This window comes from Paramisgurnus dabryanus, chromosome 6 (assembly GCF_030506205.2).
Source record: "Paramisgurnus dabryanus chromosome 6, PD_genome_1.1, whole genome shotgun sequence".
Classification (NCBI taxonomy): Eukaryota; Metazoa; Chordata; class Actinopteri; order Cypriniformes; family Cobitidae; genus Paramisgurnus; species Paramisgurnus dabryanus.
Window position 1 is genome coordinate 46,373,622 of NC_133342.1, and position 12,148 is coordinate 46,385,769.

The window sequence follows — 12,148 nt, forward strand, 5'->3', positions numbered from 1 at the left end:
ATTTTAGTGTGATTTGCATTATTTTATCTCAGATTTGTAAAAACTATATGGTAATGACTGTTACTGTTAAACTCTTTACATAATTATTCAATTTAAAATATTTGTTATTGTTTTTTTTTCTGTATTCTCCACAACTTTAGATTAAATTAATCTTGTTTTTGTTTAATCTATAAGTAGTTATTTTTTAAAGTAGTTATTTTTTATCTAATTGAATAGTATATATTTTGGTTAGTATTGTACTGTAGTAATTACTTTTTCAGTTTTATATAATAAGGCCATACATATGTATATTATTGTACCATAACAAATAGAAATGTGTTATTTATTTGTGTTTATTGGTTATATTTCATATTTATGGGTGTTATGTACATAGTTATACAAATATAATAGGAATGTCTCTAAAAAATAAAATGGCTTAAACATGATTAACATGTTCTTTTCAATTATTCACATTCAAATAGTTTCTATATTAAAGATACCTATACCCTATTGCAATATAATTGGTCATTAGGATAAGTGCATGGTTTGTATTTGTTTACAGATTTAGCAGTATAACAAATATTTACTGCCTAAACTACCTTAAAACAGATTTTACCAATGGTGACTGCTGTTTTTAAATAACACAATTAGCCTGACAAAACGAGAAGGTAAGTTGAATGCTATACTTATTTATTAGAAAATAAAATGATTTAAATCAGAATAAAGAAGTGTGTTACTTAGTTGTGTTAATGCAACAGCCGATTAACACTAATCAGCTCTTTGTGTACAGCACAGCAGGATGAGGTGAAAGTGATCTTCCCAGGCAAGATTAAAGTGTGCTTCAGGAAAGGACCAACTGCAACATTACCTAACTCGGAAAACAGCTTCAGAGTGTTTCAGCAAAACTTGCTTCCTCTGGCCTTGCAGCATCTGTTTCTCATCCTCCAGGTTTGTTGACAGTACAGTTGAGTATATTATGTCAAATTGAAATGTGTAAATGTGGGATGACATATGATTTGCATCTTTCTTTTATGCTTTGTTTCACAGAAATGAAGGATGATGAAGAATTAGAGAGAATGATGCTTCTTATATCCCCATCCAAAATCCAAGGCCAACAACCTCACACAGGCATAGGTGCATGTGTACACACACACACACACACACACACACACACACACACACACACACACACACACACACACACACACACACACACACAGACAAACTGCCACACACATTCAGACTAGCTTCCAAACTCAGAGGCAAACTGTAACATACACACCGAGAGAGAAACTGATACACACACACACACACACAGACAAACTGACACACACATTCAGACTAGCTTCCACACTCAGAGGCAAACTGTAACATACACAACGAGAGAGAAACTGATACACACACACACACACACAGACAAACTGACACATACACGCACACAGAGACAAACTGACACATACACGCACACAGAGACAAACTGACACATACACGCACACAGAGACAAACTGACACATACACGCACACAGAGACAAACTGACACATACACGCACACAGAGACAAACTGACACATACACGCACACAGAGACAAAGTGACACATACACGCACACAGAGACAAAGTGACACACAGAGACAAACTGACACATACACGCACACAGAGACTAACTGACACATACACGCACACAGAGACAAAGTGACACACAGAGACAAACTGACACATACACGCACACAGAGACTAACTGACACATACACGCACACAGAGACAAAGTGACACACAGAGACAAACTGACACATACACGCACACAGAGACTAACTGACACATACACGCACACAGAGACAAACTGACACATACACGCACACAGAGACAAAGTGACACACAGAGACAAACTGACACATACACGCACACAGAGACTAACTGACACATACACGCACACAGAGACAAAGTGACACACAGAGACAAACTTACACATACACGCACACAGAGACAAACTGACACATACACGCACACAGAGACTAATTGACACATACACGCACACAGAGACAAAGTGACACACAGAGACAAACTGACACATACACGCACACAGAGACTAACTGACACATACACGCACACAGAGACAAACTGACACATACACGCACACAGAGACAAAGTGACACACAGAGACAAACTGACACATACACGCACACAGAGACTAACTGACACATACACGCACACAGAGACAAACTGACACATACACGCACACAGAGACAAAGTGACACACAGAGACAAACTGACACATACACGCACACAGAGACTAACTGACACATACACGCACACAGAGACAAAGTGACACACAGAGACAAACTGACACATACACGCACACAGAGACAAACTGACACATACACGCACACAGAGACTAACTGACACATACACGCACACAGAGACAAAGTGACACACAGAGACAAACTGACACATACACGCACACAGAGACTAACTGACACATACACGCACACAGAGACAAAGTGACACACAGAGACAAACTTACACATACACGCACACAGAGACAAACTGACACATACACGCACACAGAGACTAACTGACACATACACGCACACAGAGACAAAGTGACACACAGAGACAAACTGACACATACACGCACACAGAGACAAACTGACACATACACGCACACAGAGACTAACTGACACATACACGCACACAGAGACAAAGTGACACACAGAGACAAACTTACACATACACACACACACACAGAGACAAACTGACACATACACGCACACAGAGACAAACTGACACATACACGCACACAGAGACAAACTGACACATACACGCACACAGAGACAAACTGACACATACACGCACACAGAGACAAACTGACACCTACACGCACACAGAGACAAACTGACACATACACGCACACAGAGACAAAGTGACACACAGAGACAAACTTACACATACACGCACACAGAGACAAACTGACACATACACGCACACAGAGACAAAGTGACACACAGAGACAAACTTACACATACACGCACACAGAGACAAACTGACACATACATGCACACAGAGACAAACTGACACATACACGCACACAGAGACAAACTGACACATACACGCACACAGAGACAAACTGACACATACACGCACACAGAGACTAACTGACACATACACGCACACAGAGACAAAGTGACACACAGAGACAAACTTACACATACACGCACACAGAGACAAACTGACACATACACGCACACAGAGACTAACTGACACATACACGCACACAGAGACAAAGTGACACACAGAGACAAACTGACACATACACGCACACAGAGACTAACTGACACATACACGCACACAGAGACAAACTGACACATACACGCACACAGAGACAAACTGACACATACACGCACACAGAGACAAACTGACACATACACGCACACAGAGACAAACTGACACATACACGCACACAGAGACAAACTGACACATACACGCACACAGAGACAAACTGAACCATACACGCACACAGAGACAAACTGACACATACACGCACACAGAGACAAACTGACACATACACGCACACAGAGACAAACTGACACATACACGCACACAGAGACAAACTGACACATACACGCACACAGAGACAAACTGACACATACACGCACACAGAGACAAAGTGACACACAGAGACAACCTTACACATACACGCACACAGAGACAAACTGACACATACACGCACACAGAGACAAAGTGACACACAGAGACAAACTTACACATACACGCACACAGAGACAAACTGACACATACACGCACACAGAGACAAACTGACACATACACGCACACAGAGACAAACTGACACATACACGCACACAGAGACAAACTGACACATACACGCACACAGAGACAAACTGACACATACACGCACACAGAGACAAACTGACACATACACGCACACAGAGACAAACTGACACATACACGCACACAGAGACAAACTGACACATACACGCACACAGAGACAAACTGACACATACACGCACACAGAGACAAACTGACACATACACGCACACAGAGACAAACTGACACATACACGCACACAGAGACAAACTGACACATACACGCACACAGAGACAAACTGACACATACACGCACACAGAGACAAACTGACACATACACGCACACAGAGACAAACTGACACATACACGCACACATACACGCACACAGAGACTAACTGACACATACACGCACACAGAGACAAAGTGACACACAGAGACAAACTGACACATACACGCACACAGAGACAAACTGACACATACACGCACACAGAGACTAACTGACACATACACGCACACAGAGACTAACTGACACATACACGCACACAGAGACTAACTGACACATACACGCACACAGAGACAAACTGACACATACACGCACACAGAGACAAACTGACACATACACGCACACAGAGACAAACTGACACATACACGCACACAGAGACAAACTGACACATACACGCACACAGAGACAAAGTGACACACAGAGACAAACTTACACATACACGCACACAGAGACTAACTGACACATACACGCACACAGAGACAAAGTGACACACAGAGACAAACTGACACATACACGCACACAGAGACTAACTGACACATACACGCACACAGAGACAAAGTGACACACAGAGACAAACTTACACATACACACACACAGAGACAAACTGACACATACACGCACACAGAGACAAACTGACACATACACGCACACAGAGACAAAGTGACACACAGAGACAAACTTACACATACACGCACACAGAGACAAACTGACACATACACGCACACAGAGACAAAGTGACACACAGAGACAAACTTACACATACACGCACACAGAGACTAACTGACACATACACGCACACAGAGACAAAGTGACACACAGAGACAAACTGACACATACACAGAGACTAACTGACACATACACGCACACAGAGACAAAGTGACACACAGAGACAAACTTACACATACACACACACAGAGACAAACTGACACATACACGCACACAGAGACAAACTGACACATACACGCACACAGAGACAAACTGACACATACACGCACACAGAGACAAACTGACACATACACGCACACAGAGACAAACTGACACATACACGCACACAGAGACAAACTGACACATACACGCACACAGAGACAAACTGACACATACACGCACACAGAGACAAACTGACACATACACGCACACAGAGACAAACTGACACATACACGCACACAGAGACAAACTGACACATACACGCACACAGAGACAAACTGACACATACACGCACACAGAGACAAACTGACACATACACGCACACAGAGACAAACTGACACATACACGCACACAGAGACAAACTGACACATACACGCACACAGAGACAAACTGACACATACACGCACACAGAGACAAACTGACACATACACGCACACAGAGACAAACTGACACATACACGCACACAGAGACAAACTGACACATACACGCACACAGAGACAAAGTGACACACAGAGACAAACTGACACATACACGCACACAGAGACTAACTGACACATACACGCACACAGAGACAAACTGACACACAGAGACAAACTGCCACATACACGCACACAGCGACAAACTGACACACACACACACAGAGACAAACTGACACACAGAGACAAACTGACACACAGAGACAAACTGACACATACACGCACACAGAGACAAACTGACACATACACGCACACAGAGACAAACTGGCACACAGAGACAAACTGGCACACAGAGACAAACTGACACACAGAGACAAACTGACACATACACGCACACAGAGACAAACTGACACATACACGCACACAGAGACAAACTGACACATACACGCACACAGAGACAAACTGACACATACACGCACACAGAGACAAACTGACACATACACGCACACAGAGACAAACTGACACATACACGCACACAGAGACAAACTGACACATACACGCACACAGAGACAAACTGACACATACACGCACACAGAGACAAACTGACACATACACGCACACAGAGACAAACTGACACATACACGCACACAGAGACAAACTGACACATACACGCACACAGAGACAAACTGACACATACACGCACACAGAGACAAACTGACACATACACGCACACAGAGACAAACTGACACATACACGCACACAGAGACAAAGTGACACACAGAGACAAACTGACACATACACGCACACAGAGACAAACTGACACATACACGCACACAGAGACAAACTGACACATACACGCACACAGAGACAAACTGACACATACACGCACACAGAGACTAACTGACACATACACGCACACAGAGACAAACTGGCACACAGAGACAAACTGACACATACACGCACACAGAGACAAACTGACACATACACGCACACAGAGACAAACTGACACATACACGCACACAGAGACAAACTGACACATACACGCACACAGAGACAAACTGACACATACACGCACACAGAGACAAACTGACACATACACGCACACAGAGACAAACTGACACATACACGCACACAGAGACAAACTGACACATACACGCACACAGAGACAAACTGACACATACACGCACACAGAGACAAACTGACACATACACGCACACAGAGACAAACTGACACATACACGCACACAGAGACAAACTGACACATACACGCACACAGAGACAAACTGACACATACACGCACACAGAGACAAACTGACACATACACGCACACAGAGACAAACTGACACATACACGCACACAGAGACAAAGTGACACACAGAGACAAACTGACACATACACGCACACAGAGACAAAGTGACACACAGAGACAAACTGACACATACACGCACACAGAGACAAACTGACACATACACGCACACAGAGACAAACTGACACATACACGCACACAGAGACAAACTGACACACACACGCACACAGAGACAAAGTGACACACACACGCACACAGAGACAAACTGACACATACACGCACACAGAGACAAACTGACACATACACGCACACAGAGACTAACTGACACATACACGCACACAGAGACAAACTGACACACAGAGACAAACTGACACATACACGCACACAGAGACTAACTGACACATACACGCACACAGAGACAAAGTGACACATACACGCACACAGAGACTAACTGACACATACACGCACACAGAGACAAACTGACACATACACGCACACAGAGACAAACTGACACATACACGCACACAGAGACAAACTGACACATACACGCACACAGAGACAAACTGACACATACACGCACACAGAGACAAACTGACACATACACGCACACAGAGACAAACTGACACATACACGCACACAGAGACAAACTGACACATACACGCACACAGAGACAACCTGACACATACACGCACACAGAGACAAAGTGACACACAGAGACAAACTTACACATACACGCACACAGAGACAAACTGACACATACACGCACACAGAGACAAAGTGACACACACACGCACACAGAGACAAAGTGACACATACACGCACACAGAGACAAACTGACACATACACGCACACAGAGACAAAGTGACACACACACGCACACAGAGACAAAGTGACACACACACGCACACAGAGACAAAGTGACACATACACGCACACAGAGACAAACTGACACATACACGCACACAGAGACAAACTGACACATACACGCACACAGAGACAAAGTGACACACACACGCACACAGAGACAAAGTGACACACAGAGACAAACTTACACATACACGCACACAGAGACAAACTGACACATACACGCACACAGAGACAAAGTGACACACAGGGACAAACTTACACATACACGCACACAGAGACAAACTGACACATACACGCACACAGAGACAAAGTGACACACAGAGACAAACTTACACATACACGCACACAGAGACAAACTGACACATACACGCACACAGAGACAAACTGACACATACACGCACACAGAGACAAACTGACACATACACGCACACAGAGACAAACTGACACATACACACACAGAGACAAACTGACACATACACGCACACAGAGACAAACTGACACATACACGCACACAGAGACAAACTGACACATACACGCACACAGAGACAAACTGACACATACACGCACACAGAGACAAAGTGACACACAGAGACAAACTGACACATACACGCACACAGAGACAAACTGACACATACACGCACACAGAGACAAACTGACACATACACGCACACAGAGACAAAGTGACACACAGAGACAAACTTACACATACACGCACACAGAGACAAACTGACACATACACGCACACAGAGACAAAGTGACACACAGAGACAAACTGACACATACACGCACACAGAGACAAACTGACACATACACGCACACAGAGACAAACTGACACATACACGCACACAGAGACAAACTGACACATACACGCACACAGAGACAAACTGACACATACACGCACACAGAGACAAACTGACACATACACGCACACAGAGACAAAGTGACACACAGAGACAAACTGACACATACATGCACACAGAGACAAACTGACACATACACGCACACAGAGACAAACTGACACATACACGCACACAGAGACAAACTGACACATACATGCACACAGAGACAAAGTGACACACAGAGACAAACTGACACATACACGCACACAGAGACAAAGTGACACACAGAGACAAACTGACACATACACGCACACAGAGACAAACTGACACATACACGCACACAGAGACAAACTGACACATACACGCACACAGAGACAAACTGACACATACATGCACACAGAGACAAAGTGACACACAGAGACAAACTGACACATACACGCACACAGAGACTAACTGACACATACACGCAAACACAGAGACAAACTGACACACAGAGACAAACTGACACATACACGCACACAGCGACAAACTGACACACACACACACAGACAAACTGACACACACGCACACAGAGACAAACTGACACATACACGCACACCGAGACAAACTGACACATACACGCACACAGAGACAAAGTGACACACAGAGACAAACTGACACATACACGCACACAGAGACAAACTGACACATACACGCACACAGAGACAAACTGACACATACACGCACACAGAGACAAACTGACACATACACGCACACAGAGACAAACTGACACATACACGCACACAGAGACAAACTGACACATACACGCACACAGAGACAAACTGACACATACATGCACACAGAGACAAAGTGACACACAGAGACAAACTGACACATACACGCACACAGAGACTAACTGACACATACACGCACACAGAGACAAAGTGACACACAGAGACAAAGTGACACACAGAGACAAACTGACACATACACGCACACAGAGACAAACTGACACATACACGCACACAGAGACAAACTGACACATACACGCACACAGAGACAAACTGACACAAAGAGACAAACTGACACATACACGCACACATAGACAAACTGACACATACACGCACACAGAGACAAACTGACACACAGAGACAAACTGACACATACAAGCACACAGAGACAAACTGACACATACACGCACACAGAGACAAACTGACACATACACGCACACAGAGACAAACTGACACATACACGCACACAGAGACAAACTGACACATACACGCACACAGAGACAAACTGACACATACATGCACACAGAGACAAAGTGACACACAGAGACAAACTGACACATACACGCACACAGAGACTAACTGACACATACACGCACACAGAGACAAAGTGACACACAGAGACAAACTGACACATACACGCACACAGAGACAAACTGACACATACACGCACACAGAGACAAACTGACACACAGAGACAAACTGACACATACACGCACACAGAGACAAACTGACACATACACGCACACAGAGACAAACGGACACATACACGCACACAGAGACAAACGGACACATACACGCACACAGAGACAAACGGACACATACACGCACACAGAGACAAACGGACACATACACGCACACAGAGACAAACGGACACATACATGCACACAGAGACAAACTGACACATACACGCACACAGAGACAAACTGACACATACACGCACACAGAGACAAACTGACACATACACGCACACAGAGACAAACTGACACATACACGCACACAGAGACAAACTGACACATACACGCACACAGAGACAAACTGACACATACACGCACACAGAGACAAACTGACACATACACGCACACAGAGACAAACTGACACATACACGCACACAGAGACAAACTGACACACAGAGACAAACTGACACATTCACTCACACAGAGACAAACTGACACATTCACTCACACAGAGACAAACTGACACATACACGCACACAGAGACAAACTTAATATCACAGAGACAAACTGACACAATGCAGAATCTAAGGCCAACAACCTCACACAGGCATACGTGCATGTGTACACACACACACACACACACACACACACACACACACACACACACACACACACACACACACACACACACACACACACACACACACATTCTGGTTTCCATGTTTTGTGGGGACATTCCATAGACATAATGCATTTTATACTGTACAAACTGTATTATTCCCTAACCCCAACCATCGCAGAAACCATTCTACTACTTCACATTATCAGGAAACATAATTTTGTTTGATTTATAAGCTTGTTTCCTCATGGGGACAATTGGTCCCCACGACGTGATAATTACCAGGTACACACACACACACACACACACACACACACACACACACACACACACACACAAAATATTTATTGTGGTTGCTATATGCATTTTTTCTGAAAGTGTACCCATATAAAGGGTATTGCTGAAAAAGACCATAATGCTCAGTCAGTTTTCCCTGAACAAACAACAGTGGAAGAATTCCATCCTTTTTATACCAATCTTTGGTTTGTTCTTTTTTCATAAAAGTGGAGGAGGGTAAAGAATTGGAGAGGATGATGCTACCCACTAAAAGGCCACATGAGTGAGAACCACATACATGCTCAAACACACATACACTTCAGTCCTCTATGTAACGGTAAAGACTTTTATATGTCATTCTCTCTGTTTATGTTATAAATGCTTGGAAGTTAAATTATCTACTATGCTTTCAGGTTCAGAAGTTGTTGGAGTCCCAGTGGTCAAAGGTCTTATTCCTTCTGCACACTAGGAATGATTCTGACATGAACCAGGATTATATTTTCTACATTGATTTGTTGCTGTTTGTTGGTTAGCTCATGTTCAGGTCTATTCTAATTCTTGTATCCATTGTTCTAACATTGAAAATATTTATATATCATCATTGAGGGTAAGTACAGAGTTCATGATTTGCATGTTTTTTTTTTTTGCATGTTATTCTTTGAAAGTTTGATATGCACATGATTTACAGATACATAAAGCAAGCTGTAGAGTACTTATGTAATGTAGAGCATACCACATCATACCACACCCCTAATATTATAAAGACTCTTAACATGTGTTCTATGGGTTTGCATGCATTTACATTACTATTAATTAACACATTTACATTTTTCTGTGTTAGGTAGGCATAAACCACCAGCAACTCTCTCAAAACCAGCCCGGCCTGATGAATACAGTGCTACTTCATCTCCACGGGAGGTTGGTATATGGACATGTACACGTGCCGACTCAACTGTAAAGATATGCCTGTTCCTCATCAGTGTTATTGTTTTTCACCAATTCCCTTTAATCCAGTGAGGGTTCCTTTGCCAGTACCTCCAGAGTTGTTAAATTATCTACAAGCAAGACCACATCGCCTTTGACACCAGTGAATGAAACCGTTTTCTGTCAGTGTAAGGACTTAATTTAACATAATTTTACTTAATCCATTTCAAAGCAGATTTAACAAATGTAATGTTCATCTATGACTAATGTCATCCTGCATCCCTCCTCCCAGTGACCTATGCACAGTCTACAGACTCTACTCCTCCCTGCAGCTGCTGTCCAGTCTTTCTCAGGACTCCCTGCAGCCTATTCTGGGTACCCCTCAACTCAAAGTGACTGCCCTCATGTGTCCTGTTTCTGAATGTATGCATTGTAATTATTGTATCATAAAA